Below are 21,588 nucleotides of genomic sequence, written 5' to 3' on the forward strand. Positions count from 1 at the left end.
AACAAAATATTGTCATGACTGTATATCTACTCATATGTTGGGACTGCCTCATTTATTTTTTCCTCACAACCTGATGATTTTAATGAAGTGTAGAGACAGCAAAACCAGAACAGTGTGAGAAGTTTTGAATAACTGCTGAGAAGGGAAACAGAGGCATCTCCAACACATAGTATCACGTAAAGAGCCTACATACATCCTCACAGCTAGGAATCATGAGATACAGGTGCACACCATTGGCTCCAAACTGCTTACTCATGTAGGCAGAGATGGAAGATTGATGTTCTTCAACATATCCACTGCAGTTTATATACAGGTGTCCACAATTTCCAGCTCTTGTGTCATCTAAACCTCTCAAACTCTCTCAGAGCCCATTTTAAGCAACGCATCATTGAGATAGGAACATCAAAACTCAGCTTTTCTAGTGGTTGTCAGTATTCACTGGACTTCCTGCTTAAATACATTCATGGACAGCAAAAATCCTTTTCTTCATGAGTCAAAATTGTCCTTTACCTGAAATTACTCACTTCCTTTCCAGTTCTTTCATTATGTATATTGATAGTTACGTTATTGCCTCTTTGCTTTGACTTTGATTTTAGTGAGCAGCTGTAGTCACCTCTCAGGTAGAAGACTGACACAATCAATAGTCAATTCTAGTATGAATGGAGATTCACCTGGTGCTTTGTATTTCATTGTCCTAATAATCTTGCTGCTGACCTGCCCTAAAAGGAGAATTTCCAGTTCAATGCAAACATTTTTTTCTACTCCTTTTTTGTTTGCTTTGTTTTGATTTTGACCAAAATCTGAACATTTCAAAATTTCCGGTGAACTGAACTTCTAAGAATGTAATTCAAAAGCTGCCCACTTGAAGATCAGCTGTCATCTTAGTTCTGCTACCCAAGGTCCTAAGCCTGTGACTTTGGTTGGAGCAGTGAAATACAGGTATTTGGCTCCCATAATTAGATCTGTCTGCTCTGGAGCCACAAAATCTGAAATTCACATCAGTCCTGGTGTGGTCCACTCGCTGAACCTAGTGTGAGCAAAGTGCTTTGTTTCTTGGAAGCTCCCAGCAATCCAGCCCCACCTTGGGTTCTGCTGAGGTTTCTCAGAGATTACAGGGTCCAGATCACATGTTTTGGTGGGTGAAACACACTGTTCTGTGAATTGTCTTTTTTGTTCATTAATACTCACTTATCTCTGTGCAAAGTCCCTTGTCTGACAGATCTTTCTGCCCCCGGTTCCTTCTTTAGAGCAAGCCACAGTGACTACGGTGCTGCTGGAGCTGGCGATTGCTGTCAGAAGAGAGGCCACTGCTACAGGGGAAGATGAGAAGCCTTGCCACCCTGAGGAGTGGGACAGGCAGTGGCAGGAGGACTACATGTACCTACGTACTATGATTCCCTAAACATTGCTGACAAAGCTGGATCCACTCATTACTTGTATTCCTCTTGTAATAAATCCCATCTTCTCTCTTTTAGTGAAAGTAATTTCAGTGCAAATTAAAAATGAAACAGGAGCAGGCAATGAGATTGCTCACTGGGCCCCGTATCACCCCCATCACTTAACACACTCTCAGGCATAGTTTTGACCTGAGTCAGCAAGTCCTAAACAATGCCAGGGGGATAGCACTGGCTGGGAACTGTTTCCAGTAGAAAGTACAGAGATGACTAAACCACTGGAGCTGGCTCCTTGCTCTTAGACTGTCCTCCAGCACTATCCCAGCAGCGCCTGAATCCCTGGGTACATGGGTATAGCATGGTACACATCAGGGGTATGCAGCACATTTTTGCAGTTTCACACTATGAAAACACTGGTCTGGCAGACTGAAACCTGAGCCTTAACACAATTTTAGCAGAAATAATCATTATACTATACGAGTGCTGGATGGGGGCCCAGAGGAAAACATGGCCAAAAGCTCTATAGTGTGGCATTGGCCATCAGTGACTGCTTCTGTTTCACTTAGTAGTACAGATGTAGACATGGTCATCTGCCTACTTGAGCTGTCTCTAATTAATTTCCATAACTTAAAACCTAGTAGCATGAAAAAAAAGCGGTTTTTTGTCATACTCTATCCAAACATCTACCAGTTTTCTGTCTATGTAACCCAAACAAAAGCTCTCTTTGAGTCAATTCACTCAGCTTTTAAATGGTGCTTTGTGTAAACTCCTGGGAGTTTTCCTGACAGCTAGTGATCTTCCACCACAACCTCCCCTTCCTCCATCCAGACACAGCTGTTGGAGATCACAGTTCAGAAATACAGAGTTGGAATTAAAATTACTAGAGCAGCTATGCTCATTGTCTCAATTGCTCCTTTCAGTTGCTGCTTGATATATCAAGCCTCACTTTCTCGAGTCTCTTCCATGTAAAAAAAACCCGTTAATATTTATATATATTAATATTCTTTCCAAATCTTTGCCATCCTTTTCAGATCCCACCTTCTTCCTTCCCTGCTTTCAGCTGCACAGCTATGCTTCAGTTCAGGTTAATGTTTTCAGAGGCTGAGGCTCCTTATGATCAGTCCCAGCACACTTTTGTAACAGAACTATAAATTTCAAAGGTTTTCTGGAGGAAGACTATCTTATCTAGTAACTGATCCATTTATTTGCTTCTGCACCCATGATTTCAGTGCCTTGGACTCACAGGCTTTTCTGTTACAGGACATCAATTAACTCTTTCCCTCCTGCATGGTGGTGGAAACTATCTTCCCTTCCCCACACTCAGGATTTATTTATTATCTTGAAAGTTTTTTATATATATCTGAAATATCCATCTGAATAAGTATGTTAGAGGAAAAGAGACAGGGAAGATATTTGTCACAAACAAAAGTTTAGTGCTATTCTGAATTGACTTGTTCTTTAACATAATTAAAATAAAATCTGTAAATTCTTAATGCTAGGAGATGGTTACTGTTCTGAACTCTGCAGTTTAAAAATTTTGGCTGTTCTTTGTCTGCCAGTTTCAAATAAAGGCCACACCACAGGGCCAGGCCATTCATGTACCCATGACAGCTTTGCTATCTACAGCAGCTGCAGCAATAAATGCAGCACCTGAATCCAGGCGGAACGGCCACTACACAGAGGTATTACACTGAGCACTGAGACATTTATTTAATAAGATAAGTAATTAGATGCATCCTTGCATGCCAATATTTGAGGTCTCTTTCCACAGCTTACAGGGTCTGGTCTGAGAGCACCAACTCCAAGAACGTGCTTGGTGTCTGATAATCAAAGTGGGGCTAAGAGCTGCGGCAAGCTCTGAAATCACAGGGCTGTGGGACTAGAGCAAAAAACAAACAAAACTTTTGTGCTAGTCTCATTTGCATAGTATCTATCAAGTCTTCTTCAATTCAATTCATTCATGAATTATTCAAACAAAAGAACTAAATTTACAAATATACACATTATTTTGTATAGCAGTCTAATCCCCATCTGTCCCCATTGGGTGGTAATCACCACATTTTTTTCCAAGCAAAATGAAGACCATGATTATTGTTAAGTAAAATTTGAGTAAAATTGTTAAGTAAAATGAGAAAATTTGTCATTAAACTAGACAAAAAAGCAACATTGATGTTAAACTGTGCATAATAGCAGAATGAGCTAATGAATGCTATCAGTTACGGTTTTGCTGCTTATTTTCTATAGCCATTTTATGGCAATAAAGACCTTGTGGTTTTGTTAAAATAGGAATGATAAACATCTGTAGTGTCCTGGGTAACAGACTGAAATGGTCTCTTTCAAAGCATGTGAAACTAATAAAACCTCAAAACCAGGTCTGAAACAAAATCCAGTGCTGACAGAATAAGCCAGAACTGTACTCACTTGCTAATTTTTTACATAATTACACTCGATTACAACAGATGAAAATGACTTGATTTTTAGTGATAGAAATAGAGTAGATGCACTGAATCTCGTGGTCCTTTCTCCTGTTGTAATGACCTGGATATCTCCATGTCGCAAGAGGGAGAAAAGGATCAATTTGCCTCTCAGTAGTAAGGATGATCACTTTTTCTTCATATTTCCTATATTCTTTGCAGCATTCAGACATGTGCCACTTTATCCTGTAAGTGTTCTATCACTATACCACAAAGTACAAATCTTTCTTACCATTTTTAATATTAAGCTCTCCTTTTTCTTCTCTATCTCAACCTTTTGTTCTTTCTCCCTCAGAAGGCTGCCAGCTTAGTCCATGGTTACTACCTCTTCTTGCCTTCTCTAGAGATATAATGCAACTCCCTCAGGACAGTAGACATGGAAATCTCCTTTGCTGGTATGTCTCTCACTGCTTCTTAACTTCCTTTTAGAGTATTGAGCCATTCGTCTTCCCGCCCCAAAATTGCCTCTTGTATTTCATTATAATTAAAAAAAAAATTCCTCCAGGTCCCCATAATGTAGCCTAACAACACATTTGGTAGTGCCTTGAGCTATTAAAAAGAATGTTTCCATTATTTGGGCACTCAAGATATTTATTTATTAGTGTCCTGGCCATTTATAGGCAGCAGAACAGCTGACTTCCATCTATTACTGTAGGGGTTTAATTCCTTTTTTAAATCAAACCATCATCATTGAGATGGATGAGGCTCCCCTCTTCTATTTCAAAGGCAGAATCCATGAAATTTTTATTGAATGTGAAATGCAGCTTGAAAGAGCAGAAACAAAATGCTGCTGTGACCATTACAATACTCATTCTTCTCACTGCTCCATAAGCATCAAAAATTGGCCCTAAATGTAGGACTCAAGCAAATCAGAGACTCAAAAATAATTAAACAAGGCAATTAGAGCAGATATGTACTGGTAAGTGTTGGAAGCAGCAAGACTTACTAAAGGTATGCCATTACCTGGTAATCCTGCCTGCAGGGACAAAGGGGATCTTGGTCCTGTGTATCCTCTGCTGATCTTCTGTGCTATTCCATAACATTCTGCTTATTTCACAATAAGTCAATGAGTCTACTGTGTTGCAACTCCACCCCAGAGCTACTTAATTTGCTGGGCTGGCAAGTGGACTGTTTGCTGGGATGATAAATACCAGCAGAACTCCCAGGTCACCAGGGTTTGTGGCATAACCTCTGATTGTAGTCTGGGCAGAGTCTGAGAGTAGCATGAGTGCATTCCCGCCAGACTCTGTCTTGTGACCAAGGCACCTCAAGGGTGTTTAAATAAAGGCCTTGTCCCTCCAGCTAGTCACTTTTTTGATCCCTCTTTTTCCCTACTAAAAGCTATTCCACATGGTGATCCTATAGTATCTCTGCCAGTAACTGTGTGAGAATGGTTTAATACAGTGATTTCCCCTGCTAAGGGAAAAGGCCTCAGAAGATGCATAAGTCTGTTTTGGTTTTTAACCTCGACAGATAGCATCTTTGGATTTGACTCTACTAAGCTGGGTGACTCAATTCACCCTTCCTCCTTTCCCAAGTGTTGGGTAGCCATGAGTCCTATCACACTCATGGCCCACACCACCCCTAAGAGAATTTTGCTGTGGACATCAGCATCTGAGATCCAGGAGAACAGAAGGTTTCACTGTAGGTTGTTCTATGCAGAGTGCCATTGCTCTGCCAGTGCAAGAGAGCTTTTCATCCTCCCTGACCAGACTGGTCAAGATTCAGGAAGAATGGGTAGTGGAAATGAACACAGTAGTCTGTAACACAGATTGTATCCTCAGCCAGAAGAAGGCTAAACTAAACAAAGCACAGAATCCACCAAAAAAAACGACACTAGCATAAAAGTAAGGCATAAATGGCTTTCTGATGGTAGTTTTGTTATAAAATCCTAACAGAAATCACTAACGGAATTATAGAGAAAAGCCTTCTTTTCTGTGTGCAGAAAGGAGATATGCTTTGAGGTACAAAGCACTTGGGATGTGAAGGAGGTCTTAATGGGTGACTTGCTTTGACTAAGTCAGCCTGTGAACTTTGAGCTTTATTTCTTGGGCAATCTTCAAAGACTGCCTTCCCTCCAGATTCCTCAGAGAGCCATGCCTTTACACAGAATGTACTTGTCTTTCTATTGAAGAGTTGTTGTTTGCACTACAGTAATTCTTGCTTTCTCAGCTTACTGAAACCCCCATTAGTCCCTGTGATCAGTTGCTACCACCATTCATTTTCCATTTTTGTGTTCTGCTTGAATTCATCTGGCTTTCAGAGGACTGCTCATCTCTGAGCACAAAAAGGCTCTCGGCTCTTCACTATCTGAAGAAAGTAATTACTGTGCTCACAGCCTCTGGCTCCTCAGCCATCACTAATGCCTAAGGAAATTGCAGAAGCATGGGCCAAGACAAACTCTATTCCCTATCACACAGTTACCCTGACACAGTAAATTTTCTGACATTTTTGTTGCAAAGCCTCTGTAACGTGGTCTGTGTCCGGCACTGACAGAGCTGTAGTGTCAAAGTGCAAATGCCTGACATTCTTCAGTGCACTTATCCTCATGAGGAATACATTTCAGATGCAGAGAAGTCCCTTCTCCCTGCTTGTAGATGGGAAGTGAGGTCTCCAGAGGGTGAGATTTAAAAAGTTTCATCCCCGGACACATTTGTCTATCCCTCCTGCCTGCAGAGAGACCCTTAATAACTGCAGGAACTAGAACTTCTAACCATGAGTTAGACCCTGTCCTTAATTTCTTACTAAAAACTGCAGAGGAGGTATTTTAAGATCTGGGGAACTGGACAAGAGTATTTTGCAGGCCAAAATATTACTGAAGGTGTTGGTTCATTTCTCCTATTAACATTTCTACCTTCTTGTGCTTGGTTTCAAGAGGCAGCTGATATATTCTGTACTCTGAAGAAAGATTTCATTTCCCTTGCATTTATTGGTAAAAGACCAAGAAGGTACATCTGATTCCAAACAGAAGTTAGAAAGACAACAGGTCCATCGTTTGAGAAATGACCAAAAACAATAATTGTGATTTTGTTGGGTTGTTTCCTCTCACGAATGGTTGGGCTCCAAGCAAAGAAGATGCACTTGGGAGTGAGAGACAGCTACTCCCACTGCACTGTCATTATAAGTCATTGTAACTGGAGATGCATAAATAAATATACAGACAAGATTTGTAAAGACAAGCTGTCCCTAAAACAGCAGCTGAGGACTGTCAATTAAAGTCACAGGCAACCTCCAGCACACCTTGAAAACTGATCACTGAACATTTATAATATTTGCATTCAAATTGTACCACACTGTTACCTGAAACTAGGCCATAAACCATTTTTGGCAACAGCAATGATTTCAAGATTAGGCCACTTAGCCACTTTTTCCCCTTTTGAGGTAGATTTCAACAGCAGAAGCTAGGCAGAAGTTTCTGGGCTGCAGTATGAGGACTTGCACATGAGCACCGACCTCATGGTGCAGCAACACTCTTGAAATCTAGGACTGTAGTAATTTCCAAGGTAACAATAGCATCTGTTTCATGACTGTACCATAGTAATCTTTGCTGACTAAAAAGAGATGAAAAACCTGATTTATTGCTGATAATGAGATCAAGACTGGGCAAACTGGTTTTCTTTGGAGAGTTGTCAGAGATTCTAGGCATTTTCTATTGTAAATGCTGTTCATCAAAAACAGAGCAGCACTGTAACACTTCTCCTTTACAGATGCCCATGTTAAATATGGCTGATCAGGTGAACAGTAAAGTTCAGAGCACAAAATAAAAATATCTTTAATTTAATAAACTCAGTGAATAAACCTGTAAGTTCTCAGCTGGAAGGATAGAAAGTTGTATGAGAATGAAAGCGCTTGACTGACTGTTGAATGGGGGCTGTTACATTAGGGATTTTATTGGATGGCACTTACATGACGTGCCTTTATAATTGGTTGAAATAGTACAGAGACTGTTTAGCTTATTTTAAGACATGAATCCCAACAGCCTTTGACAGAAAAGAAAAACTACAAACAAACAAACAAACAAGAAAACAAACCATCCCCAACTCCAAAACACACTCCAGAGAAGTTAAAAGTTCATTCCAGATTAAGCTCAGATGTCATATATATGTCAGCTGCAAGGGAAAAAGAATCAGGCTGAACCTGTGAATTGAAGCTTTTATAGTTTTGAGTGCCTAGTCTTGCAAGTCAGTGAAATTAATTTTCAGAAATCGACTACTGTATTAATATAGTAATAACCTTATAACATTCTGATGAATGACCTTCAAATGCTGTGTAAAAAGAGTATGCTAAGAAACTGGCTTGCAACCATTTGCTAGAGAGATTCTTTTTGAAACTGGTTCTTAATACAACTTCAAGAGGTCCAGTTTTATATGGGGGTTTTTTTTCAGAGGAAGGGTGGTGGGAATATCAGCCTTGCTGTCTTGCTAGTGAAAGGAAAATTTAAAAAATCCCTCGTGTTTGTATTCCTTGGCAGTAAAAGCCACGGTAAGAGAAAACCTTTATTCCTCTGCTATTCTTTTCATTGATGCCATCCTCGCCTCGGTCTGCCCATGCATTCCTGTTTCTTAATCAGAATATGCATGCTTCGGCTAGCCTACAAGTTATATTATCAGTTGTTACTGTCCATTTCTTTTCTTGGTGTTCTTAGCCATCCACATTTCTTCCCCTTAGAACATAATAACATCTAGATTTCCCATTTTTCTTTGTCATGGTTCTCATAATCTCTAACTCTCCCACTTTCATGCAGCCTCATAATTCCCCGGAATGTCTATATCCATCTCTTTGGGTTCAGGGTTCTTGGTACTCCTAGGTTGAATTTTACCACAGGCTTTCTGCCCCACAAGAAAGACACAGCACTGCAAGAGCATAAGCTTCTCCTTTGTTAGTGATAACAGGCAGAGACCCTTTTTTGTTAGTCTCACATACAAATCTAAAGCTGTCTGTTACAGCAACTAAAAGTTAGTGCAAAAGAAGTCAATGAAAAGTCATACAAGTGAGATTTGAAATGCCCTTACACATGTCCACATTCAGTGACTTATGTCGCCTTTTAGTGATGCTTCTGAGGATACTTCAGTGGAAGTCAGATGCTACAAAAGCATGTAGAGACAAATTATTTATTTCCACAAGATTGCTGTAAAGCAAAAGCTCCCTTCCCTTAACTTGAGCTAAAGTTATGCTGGGGAATTTTCATAGCATCTGTCAATACTGTTGAGGGGAGATGGATAAACAACCCCCTGTAATAATGTTAATAGCAAGGACTTAATCTGAAATGAAGAGAAGAACAGTTGTTCTTCTGATGCTGTCCTTTGCACACTCTCTGAATCAAATTAAACATGCTCACTACATTTGCTATTCATTTTAATCAATTTCAATCCCGACCAGCAATATTACGGCCCCTATATTGTTTCTTTATTTCAGAACTTCATTTTCCCCATATATTACTGTTTCTGTTTGGTTGGATATTCAAATATGGCATGTTTTCCTTTAACCACATCCATAGTAGAGAATCAAAGTATGTAAATGGTGATTAAGTGAGCCAGGGAAACTTGTACAGTTGTGGTACAAAACATTGCCATAAAAAGCTATGAAGGTGTACTACAAAATGACTACTTAGCCCTTTCATTAGAAAGAAACCAGTCTTCCTGAAAGATTAATTCATCTTAATCTAGTAGGCATTATGCAGGTACTTCAAAACACCTCTGAGATTTTCATGTATATTTGATTAACTGGTTTCCAGCCTGAAAGATAAGATCCAAATCCCACCAGTCATAAAACCTTTATACTGATTTCAGTGGGTTTGGATACAGACACAAATCCACACAGCCAGGAAAGCAGTTACAAATGCAGGGGAAAGTACTACAATGACAAATACAGCTCAGACTGACTCTACATGCTGCCACTGCGCAGATCTTCTCTGAGAAGAAACTGTGCAAAATCTGTGCAGTGAGAGTTTCTAAAAGTGTAAAGAAATAGTTCAGCAAGCATGGAAGGTGTTGAACTCGACTTCAGGTCTTGTTATGGAAGATAAAGATAAATTGGAAGCTTGTGGCTGGCTAGGAAGTAGGAATCATAAACTAAATGTGTTCATTAACACTTGCAAGAAGCCAATACAAGTCCTACCAGTTCCTTCGGAAAGCTTAAGAAACTGTGTTTTAAGATTCTTTCTCAGAAACCTGAGAAATAAGGCACAAAAATGTGAGGAGTACCTGTACCAGTCAAAGTGATTTGAACAAACATAACTTTAGTAAGAGGATAAAGAAACACAATAAAACAATAAACCAGTCAGAGATTAAAAAATAATCTACAAAACAAGCTATGTCAATATTACTAACCTTCTCACATGTCCATTGCAGCAGTCCAAATGTAGACTAACATCCTTATCCAAGATAAGAAGTATCTGAAATCGTCAGTCTCTGCAGTATGTGGAATTCTAGGGCATGTATTGCTGGGTAAAAGGCAGCTTTAGTTATTTGTGCTGCTGCTCTTCAACTCCACCACCACTCTTGCTGCCTTCCTACCCACATCTATCCTCATTGCCAGAGAACTCTCCCAGCTGCTGTTGGTCTTCAGCCTGTGAGCTCTTCTGGCCCTTCCAGAAGACTACTGCAGTGCTTTGCTCTTACAAGAAGTATAAATTTACCCTTCAAAAATGGACAGTACTGGCCCTGATTTTTACTTGTCTCAAAATCTTTCACCCTCCCATTGCTGGCTGCAGCCACTGTCACAGCAGCATTTGTCTATAGGAATATTTGTCAAAGATTTAATTTCTGGAAGTTTCCAGACATGACTTGCAGTCCTGCAGTCACTTCAACATAATTTATTTTTTTTCTCTAATAGAACTATTCTAAGTTATTCCGCATCTTGCACATAAATGATGTCTGGTTGAGCTGTTCACTTCCCCTCTTTCTCAATAGGCGCCAGGAGAGGACTCTTCTCTCAGACAGGTTCCTGCCCACAATGAGTACTTTGGTAGCTACAAAGTATTTCTACTTCTGTTTACTTTGAACTGAAGAGCACCTCCAGTAATGGGAACAGTAAGCTGAAATTTCCTTTCAACACTGCTTGGTTTTTTCTAGTAAATTTCAGAATTCAGAGGAATTATTTCTGAAGTAATTTTCTGGGTAAGAGAATATGAGGGAATAGTGTGATTTGAACTCCATTCTGTTAAACACATATACCATCTACTTTCAATTACTTTGGTCAATTGATAACCATCACCTAAATTCAAGAGTCTAAATTCTCTATAGCAGCAGGAATCGAGGCACCTTTGAATGGTGATTCTTAGCATGTAAACTAGACACATAAATTCAGAATATGCAACCACACCTTCTATAATCTACAGATCAAAGAGAAACGTCTGCAGGAGTGCTCTGCATGAAGGATGGGTAGCTCAGAGAGAATATGGTTCAAAGCACCACCAGTGTCTCTACCAGGAAATAAATACTCTTTATTTAACAAGTTTTGGCCTCATCTGCCTTGCACAGAGCAACTGCAATGCACTTCTGTGCTATCCCTGGTGCTTTGGATGAATGTTCTGCCTCCAGCATAGCACAACACAGTGCAAATGCAAAACCCAATATGCATTCAGGGCAACACCTCCTCCTAGAAGCCAGAAAGTGCTGAGACTTGGGTACGATAAATAGGAGCATAGACTGAGTCTTCAGAGGAAAAAACATGCAGTAGATAATGTTCTCTGCAGGGACCAGCCCTGTCCCTTGGGATCAGCATTGGTCTCCCAGCTTCTGGCTTGTTGCTGGACTCAACACTGTGCTAAAGCCCAGCCAGGTCCAGGTGTTCCCATGGGTTTGCACTGAACCTAACAAGCTTCTGGGACTCTGAGATCTGTGGGTGGGGTGTATTTGTACTCCCCAGCAGCCCTGGTCTTCAATATGAGATCAGAAGGCACCTGACCTGGATGGGCTTGCTGGAAACCAGGTTGCATATGCCAGGGTGTTTTTTTCTTGTGTTTTGCTGCAGGACAGGGGTGACACTGGTCCCAGATGTAAACTGGTGTGAGAATGGTGCTTGTGCCAAACTTTAGCAGTCCTTCCATAATTCACATAAATAATCTGCTATCCAGATAACTGATATTTGACTGTTGTAAGAAATACAGATTCTGGAAGTTTCTGGTCTAACAGACAAAAACCAAATCATGAGTGTAGACAGAATATTAATTTTTTAAAAAAATTGCTTATGTAAAAACAAAAGCAAAAACCCGGAAAGAAAACCTTAAAATTCTACCATTATCAAAGGTGAAAAATTAAAAGGATTATTTAATGAATCTTCAAATAAAAGAGGATGTGAAACAAAATTCTGACAGACCTGTTCTGTGAAGAAATATTTTCTTTCTAATCAAATGTTTATAATCTTTTATAAACAAGTGCATTTTTTATGGGAGTGGTATGTACCACAACCTAGATGCAATCATGATTCCTCCAATGAAAATGAAAATATTTTTACTCTTCACATTAGTTTAATGCAGAAAAAAAACCCTTAAATAAAGTATGTTTGTTGACCTCTGCTTGCCTAGTAAGTAAATAGATATTAATCACAGCAGCTCTCTTAAGTTTTCTGAATGTCTTTTGGTGTTACACATGAGAAGACTGACATATTGACATTTATAGGGCACATACATAAAGAATTCAACTTGACTGGCACACCTTGTCCCTTGGAAGGAATTGCACTACTATTTTCCCATGAAGCTTGTGTATATATAAAGGAATGAACTGCATGCATTATTTCAAGGGATGAGGTTAACAATAGAAATTCAAACAGATAGCTATAAACTTACGAAAGTGATGATAAGTACAGACCGTCGTGCACATTGATTCCAGACTGCAGATTTGTGGACTTTAATTTTATACTAGGTAAACAACCACACTGGACCACTAATGATATGCTGCCTGCTTTCCGGGTCCCCAGCCCAAGGCAGCCACAGTCTGCATTTCGTAGATGCTGACAAGTCAGTGCAGCTGAAGGCAGCAGATGCCATGAGTGACTGGTGGCCATTGGACAAGTTCCCGGCATCTCCAGCGAATAACACAGGTAACGAAACAGTTTAGTGGCTGCCTCTGTAAATTCTGGGACAAATATTTATGAAGTTTACAAAGTACTGTATCTGGGAGCTGAGATGGCCAACTCGTTTGTGTTTGTAGGCTGCTCTGATCCTATGGTAACAAGCATAAAGGGAATAACTCATTTAATTGTGGACACAAGGTTAAGATTACATACAGTAAGCAAGATAAAATCAGACAATGAGTGAGAGGAATCAAAACAAATATTGGGACATTATGTCACCTACTCAGCACTTTGCATTTACAACACAGAAGTACCTTCTTTGGGGGACTAAGGAAAAGTTCCAAGCGGCTTCCTCTGAGCATCGAAGTGACTTTTTTAGCTGAATAACAACAGTGCTTGTGTTTTGCCAAACCACATTCTGTATCACTATAATCCACTGGATGACATAAAGGTTAAACAGACTTCATTTTGGCATTTCTGCTGTTTCTTGATTTTAAAATTCAGAGTAAGTAACAATATTATAAAGACACTAACAAGTTATACCCTACCATACAATCTCTTATCCAAAATGCTGCACAGTTAACACTATCTGCCTAATTAATGTACCTTTACCTAATATAGCCATTTCATTAATTGTTAATTATATTATTATGTAATTAATAAACAGCATGTAATACATATAATATGCAATATTAATATATTGAACACTTTAATGTTATTTTCGTTTTTATAGAAAGACATTTATGTCATTTATAGTTATAACTGAATATAAAGTATTATTTAGTATGTTGCTCTTTCCTTAAAAACCACTTTCCAACTGGTATACACTCTTGACAGCACTGGAGACATTTATGTTTGATTAACTTTACTGTTCTGCTTACACCAATGATTATTTGAGGGCACTAAAGGGATCTTAATTTAAAGACAGGAAAAGCATCCAGAAAACTATTAAGGACAAAAAATTACTTGTGACAAAATCAAAAGTTTGCCCTCTGAGATTCAAAAATTGCACAGAATTGGATGCAACTAGCAAGAGAAAAGTAATAGTGTTACAGAGACTAAAAAGTACACAGTCCAAGCCTATTGGACTATCTCCAGTCCATTCAGATGAAAAGCTGATATACCAAAATCAGCTCATCTTGTCTACATGACTGTACTGCTTCAGTGAGAGTATATGGCACTGAGCTGGGGGACAAAGTAGGTTTTTATTCTGAACAAAACTAGGTGAAGATCCTAAAACAGTGGGCAATTTACCACTGAAAGGTTCTTTGGAAAATGTTCCCCATACACACATTCACAGCATGTGCATGCCTATTTTCAGCTATTTGACCTAGAACAGCCTCAGCCTTGCCAGTATTCAGAGGCTGCCTGTCCAGGCCCTTCCTTGCTCTCTAACCTCCTCTTTGAACACTATCTATATAACTCTCCATTACATCTCATGAAAGATTCAACTGACAAGGCTTTCAAAAGAAAGTCTATTCAAATTAATAGTTCTTAACATATGTGTTTCATACTAACATATGTCAGTTTCATACTATAATCCAGTACTGACCATTTATACTTAAACTTCAAATACTGCCCAATCTTTGCAATCCTTATGATGAAGCTGAATTCTGGTTTTGTAATGTCCAGACAAGATTGTATATGAATATTCAGTAACTATGTGCCTATAACCACACAAAATATTTGTCCCTGGTGAAACCAGAAGAGGGAATTTTAAGATAGCTAAATTTTTTTTAAAAGTACTTCAGCTTCAAAGACTATATTTAAAACTTTTTCCCAGTTATCCAAGGTTCCGAAGAAAAGTTAGCCTATGCATGCCAAATATACTGCTGTCATAATTATTAAAGTAACATTATTGATCATGTTGTATGTTAAAAAATATTCATTGGTCTTTTTTTCCCCTAGGATGCATAACAGAAAGACTTGTACTTCTTTTCCAGAAATCATTTTGAGACAACTTCAGAGTTGGCAAGCTGGCATATAAGTGGCACCAAACTGCACCGTTCAGATGACTGGGATTTTTGACATATGAGCACATTTTTTCTTGCAAGAGTTTGCAAATGCTTGAGTGGTACTTGTATTAATGTAATAAAAGAAGTGCAAGACCAACCGAGGCATGAGTATTTCTTTGCTATTGCGCTCTCTTCAATTGCAGCCATAACTATTGTCATAACAATTCTCAAGGCAGTGGAACAAATGCAGCACCAATCAAAAGAGGAATCCTAAAGGGTTCTTGCAGTCAATACAGATGATTGCCATAGTGTGTTATTTAAACTCACATTTGTCAATCCTTTGGCGTTACATCTGCTACATGGCAAAACACTCGTATTCTGACAAATTAGTCTTTTTACATGGTGTTTGAAAAAGGAACTTTTCAGGCTGATAGCAGGACAAAAGATTTGGTGTACTGCTAATCAAGGGTATCACTAGGATTTTATGGATAAATTACAGCGCACCTCTTGGCACCTCCTTCTCTATCATTTTGAGAATATTGCAGAAAACTGTTCTTGTCTAGGAGGTTAAATGACCAGAAGCAATAAAACAAGTCATAGAGAAACAAATGAGGGTTGCTACCACTATCTTGTCTGCATAACCCACACTGCGCATAGCATGGCTTTGTGAGTAAACATTTGGTGTAAGAAATACTACAGACATCAGTAAAGTAATTTTTTTTTCACAAATAAGTATTTATAAACAAGGATGATTTGCATACAACATTTAAAGACAGAATTTGTCATAAGGTGTGGTGTGGTGACTTGGTGACCATTTTGGTGATAGATGTGTTTCATTCTCTTGCCATGTGTGCCTTGGTCAGTGCTGTGCAATGCATGTAAGGGCCTGACTCCTCACAGGAGAAGCAGGAGAGCTGGGCTGCCTGAAGGACAATTACTGCTGCCACTGAGAGTAAGCAAAAGATATTGCTTTCCTCCTGGCTTGAAATTTCTCAGTAGAGAAAATTTAAAAGTCAAACTGTGGTTAACACTGTGATAGTACTCACTAGAAACAAATATAAGGCAGAATAAAGCCTAGGGCTTAGGTTTCTGCCTAAGGCATTCATGCCTACAGACTCCCCCAGTTCACAGGCACTCTTTTGGCAGCCAGGGAAGAAATAAAGATGCCGGCTTTGGGTGAAAGAGTTCATTTGCCCAAGGAGGCAGAGGTTTCATGGAGAGTTGATCAGAGCAATCCATCACTGCTATGAAATACTAACTTAGCTTTTTTTTTTTCCCCAAGTACCTAATGTATTGTCTGGACAAGTTTTGAAGCTGTCCTACACTCTCACAGAATGCAAAAAGCTTCAGATTGCATACTTGATATTTCCAAAAATCTTAAAAATTAATATTTGTGTTTCTGTAACATGTATGTTCATACCTGTATATGTTAGAATAAGTCCAAAGAAACTTTCAAAGTTATTTTAAGTGGCATGATTTTCTTTTAGTGTGCATATTTGCTTGAAATATTCATGTTATTTTGTGCCATATATTGCATACAGAGAAGAGGTATTCTGGATCCTCTTTTTCTTTTTCTTTCTTTTTTTTTGTTTGTTTTTCTGTTTTTTTGTGTTTTGTTTTGTTTTGTTTTGTTTTGCTTTGTTTTGTTTTGTTTTGTGTAACTCCTCTCAGCTCTGCTGCCACACTGGAGCCAGTTACTCCAATTATCTGAGATTACAAGATTAAATTTTGCATATTCATAGTCTTGGGAAGAAGGGGAGTTCATCAGGAGGATGACAAATGTTGCTTGTTATGAGAAGAGGTAACATTTAACCTGGTGACAGCATCATGCACAAATACAAAGGAACTAAGCCATAGTTCTGAGTGAAAGCTCCAGTTGCAACTGGAGACATTTTTGAATTAGACAAAATAAGCAAGAAAATCAATGTTTTGGAGATTAAGCATGGGTTAGTATAACATTATTTCCTGAATATTCAGGCAAAATTAAAGTATTATTTCCTCTAAAATTAGGAAATGGTAACATATTTAAATTAGGTTGACTAACACATATTATTTCTATGCAAAGCTAACCAACAAGGTACTGTAGGTGCCTCTGTCTAGCCTGAAAATGAACTTAAAAAATGAAACTTGCAATTAAACCTCTTTCATTTTTGCATTCTTCATCTTTGTAATATCCTGCCACAGTTGCATTCTTTTCCTGATCACTGCCAGCAGTAAGAAATGTTCTTGTCCAGAAATGGCATGGACATCTATTTCTCTCTTCAATCTGTTCCATTATTTTCTCTGATTCTCCTATTACTTTCTTCCGGCATTATTTCTTATCTTCTGATTCATTGCAGATAGAGTCACAGACTTTGAGATCCTTGGGGTCCAGCTCATCAGTGTTTTTTCTCAGTGTTTTGTTCTTAGCAATGCAATACATGGCTAGGTTATATCAGCAGAAGACAGAACTCCACAGACATCAACAGCTACATAGGGCAGAAAAACATTGACAGCAGGAATTTTTTCTGGCATTGCATGTGGAGGGAGAGAAAGAAGAAAATGACATAAGATACTGAAATACCACAGATGAGATTTAGGCAGAAAAATGGCTTAGTAATCAGTGACTATTTCTTCCACATTGAAAGCTGAAATACAATGTTTCTCTACTACCTTCCTATTCCAAAATGGAAGCAAATGTTCAATTTTAGTTTAGAATCAAGAGTCCATTCTTTGCTAAATTTGTTGCTACCTGTCTGTCTGTATGCATTTCATTGCATACATTCATTTTTAAATTATATCTCCATTTTAAAATTTAGCAAGTAAAATAGGATTAAAGAGCTTAACAAGCACTTAAAAGAAGGCTAAGCACTGTGGCCTTTCCATTTGACTGGTACTCCTTTTTCAGAAGTAGTGACTTTGAATAGCAAAAATAACAGAGGATATTGAGTAAAAAAATAGTTAATATGGCAAATAGGAAACTCCTGATTTTTCCACTAGTTGCTTATGTGACTTTGGATCAATCACTGACTCACTGTGCACCCCTTCCTTTGCTTGTAACACAGGCTCTGTAGGGCAGGGACTGCTTTCTGCTCCATGGTTTTATAGCTGCAATGCTTCTCTGCCGCATTGGATGCAGGTGGTCACTAAGGATGGACCTTAGAGTTTGGGGTGTATGAGTTTTCTGAGACCAAGTACCACAGAGCAGTCAGAATCAATGATTTACTGGATACCACCTTTTCTAACTTGCTAAGATAACTGAAGAAGCACAGACAAGGACATCCAATGCATTAGCTATTTTAGTGAGAGATAAAATAATGTCACCACTTAGTGACAAATGCCATATAATCTTGCTGAACATTACAAGTGTACTTCTAATAGTCTTGCATTATGTAGGCTTGTAGTTAAGATAAATTGAGATTTACAATTTAATAAGAATTACTTTGCTCTGGAAAAATTAACTTATTATTTCTGTTATGAGGCAATAACCAAATCAAACATAGGTGTTTAAGCTCTCATTCTAGCCACTAAATACCTGATTATTGCTTCACAAAGTAACTTGAATATCATAATCTGATACAACTACCTTGTTGTTCAAGTAGTTAGTAAGCTCTGGGCAAATTCTCAGTATCAGTTCCAAACCTCAGCTAAAGAAAATTATGTGGTAATGCAGGGATTCATAGCTGAGACTCTCAGATTCTGGCATACTCAAAGCATATTCCATTTGCTAAGATTTGTGACAAGATTTTCAGGCCATGTGCCTAGAGCCTGGGGAAATGCAGACTAAGGGTTTTCAGGAATTCCTTTAGGAGATGTATGGATGCAGTGCTGGGTCTACAGAAGCTGCACAGATTTGTTTTCACCAGTCTAGCCTCACTGCAGACAAGAGTATAAATAAGGTCAACATACACCACTGAAGTCAGAAATAACTGGAGTAGAGTTTATGGAGTTTTCAAAGGATTTTGTGATTACAAAACCATTACAGTGATTCTGCATAATTTTTAGTATACTTGTGTAATGTGTAAAATCTCCCAAAGAGTTCACTTCTATTTTTATAGCAAATACAAAACAAAAATATTTGATAGTATAATGAGAGAAATCATAAAAAGAGCTAAAATTAGTACTCTGATAGAATGTAGCTCTTCAGGAATGAGGAATGTCAAATATTTCAGACTTTTTGACAATTCTAAAAATTAACAATATTGTGGTAAAGTAATTTAAACTACATGCCACCAAAACCAGTTCCAATTTCTGCATAGAGCGTCAGTTGATTATAAATATAGATAAATAATTATGATGTTTTAACAGTAAATTAATCAAATATAGATTTGAAATATTAACTAAAATGAGATTATTTCAATACACAGTTTTGATTAGGAAAAGACACATGGAAGAAATTTTGAAATTGCTGCAAATGAAATATATAATTTTAACATGACTAAACCAAGATTTTCTTTAAAAAATTTGAAATGACATATGTTTACAAGCTGATACACAATTTTTAAAAATAAGAAAAACCCCACAGAATGTTTTATAAAAAGGGCTAAGTACACAGGAGAGAAAACAAAATTATTGGGTTTGTGGATGCAGATTTTGAAACATTTGGTGTTGATCCAAAATTAAATATTTGTGTGCTATTTTGTAAGGAATCAGAAAATCTTTTATAATCCTACCTGAGTAAAATCTCCCTTCTCCCATTCTACATCTCAAAAATTTCTCTCTTACAACATGGAAACAAACCCCAATAGATTACATAAGTCAAAATCTAAGAGTCAAAGAAATCCATTGTCAAGATGGGAAACTTTAGGTCTGAAAAGACTGAAAAGACACACTTGAAATATTAGATTGAACAGACACACCACAAGACCTTCATGAAGCCCAGGTACTCTGCTTTCAGTGTACAGGGAAACTATATCTTCTGTATACTTCATATGAACTGTAAATACTCTATCAATGTTTAAAAATGTCTGGATATGCAGCAGAGGAATCAGGGTTTTACAAAGGGCAGTAGGTCTGAGCCAAGGAAATTGTAGTATTCCCAAACATACCTAATGTTTCAACTCCGAGCATTCCTGGAAGAATTGGATTTACTTTATGGCTAGTGTGCCACATCTGTGAAGCCCCGCTGAGGGCTTTAGCATAGGCCGTGAGATCCCAAGTGGGTTCTGTATTAGCTCAAGATTAGTTAAATCTTGGAACTAACATTGACAGGATCTCCAGAAACTGATTTAGAGAAAACAATTTTAAGATTATGTGATTAGCAGGTAAGTTGTTACATTTATTTCCTCAAATCATCACACCATCTATTTAACCACTGTTGCCTCTGTGTAAAGTGGAATGCAATTATGATATAACTAAGAGATTGCTTGGGCTGTTTACCCAGCAGAAAAATGTTATTTCAAATGGTATACATCTCATTTAGTTTTCTTCTCAAAGTTATGCCACACATCACATTTATATTTTCATTTTTTGTTGATGATTCTACAATAAACTGTTATGCACAAACATAAAACTGAAATTATTTTCCCAAAAGAAAACTTTCAGTGAAAAAAGAGGAAAAAGAAATTGTAAAAATTAAATGTCAAATTTCTAGGCATATCACAAAATTGTCATGAAAAAAATGGAATTTAAAGGCCTGTTTTTTCAGCTTCTTGTTTTGTTCTGAAAACAGAAAGTATATTTTAATCTGTAGAAATCCTGTGTGTTTCGTAGATTTGTTAAAACTTCCTCCCCCAACCACATTTTCTCTTCTCTCCATCTTCAGTGCAGATGAGAAGGAAAAAGAGCATGTGAGAAGAGAGAGACAGATACAGGCGGTCACTACCTGAGCGCCAGCCTCAGCCCAATCAGCAGTTCAGACTGGACACGGTGGTTTAGCTGGATAAACTGCAGGAACAGAGCCCCTCCTGTCTCACCGTACAAGCCCTTGAGACAAGGCGGAAAGGTTTCTGACAGGTCCTTTGCTTTAGAAATGCCGGGTTCAGATTTCCCATGCTTTCTCCTGCAGCCTCTAATGATGACCATCTGGATTAGGTGGTGTTTTGGTCACCTGAGGCCGTATAGAAACCCCCGTGCTCCTACCTGGACTGAGCAGCACCGTGCCAGGCCAACAGCGTGTCTCCTGCGTGTCTGTCCTGCTCCCCCGCTGGCCTGGTGGCTGGGAGCCGGCTCCGTTCAGAGCCTGCACAGCAGTGCTGGAGTGCTGCTGGACCTAAAATAAAAGTCTTCAAAGGGTAAAGTATGGGCTTGTGGTGTGTTTACATGAGTTCAAGGGTTCCTGACCAAAGCTGGTCTGCACCTGCCCAGCCAGAGCAGGGGTGAGAGAGATATGCCATATCTGCATCCACCTATGTCAACATGTCCCCTGCATGGCCTTGGAGCATGGATTGCTCACACAGTGTGACACAAAACAATTATTGCATCTAAGGCCCTTTCTTTGCTTGCTTCTATTTTGTTATGAAGACTTAGAAAAATAAGTTATTTCTCTCCCAGGATTTATGAATTTCATCATCTTTGCAGTCTGTGCTTGAATACTCTCTGAATGACATCAGGGTTTTATCTCTTGTAAGCAGAGAGTCTATGCAAAGAGGCTGGCCCAGAGACCCATTACAAAAAGCATTATTTGGGAAGGGATCTCAGTAGGGAGAAACTTAGTTTTGTTAGTTTTGCAGTCCAGACAAAGACTTTAGTGGCCCGTTGAAATAGAAATGTCACCTTGCCAAGTTTAACACCCCTGAAAAATCTATGCTAACAGTTGGGTAATGAAGTAAA

The 21,588-nt window shown here is 38.5% G+C and overlaps 1 protein-coding gene across 1 annotated transcript in view; it reads right to left on the reverse strand.

Annotated features, from left to right (window-relative positions):
- Positions 1–21,048, reverse strand: part of GHR (growth hormone receptor) — a 152,011-nt gene extending 130,963 nt beyond the window's left edge. Inside the window, exon 1 of the mRNA XM_032095338.1 lies at positions 20,899–21,048. The gene's annotated coding sequence lies outside the window, so the exon portion shown is untranslated. The remainder of the gene's footprint in view (positions 1–20,898) is intronic.
- Positions 21,049–21,588: the final 540 nt, after the last annotated feature.

Source organism: Corvus moneduloides, chromosome Z (assembly GCF_009650955.1).
Source record: "Corvus moneduloides isolate bCorMon1 chromosome Z, bCorMon1.pri, whole genome shotgun sequence".
In the NCBI taxonomy this organism is placed as follows: Eukaryota; Metazoa; Chordata; class Aves; order Passeriformes; family Corvidae; genus Corvus; species Corvus moneduloides.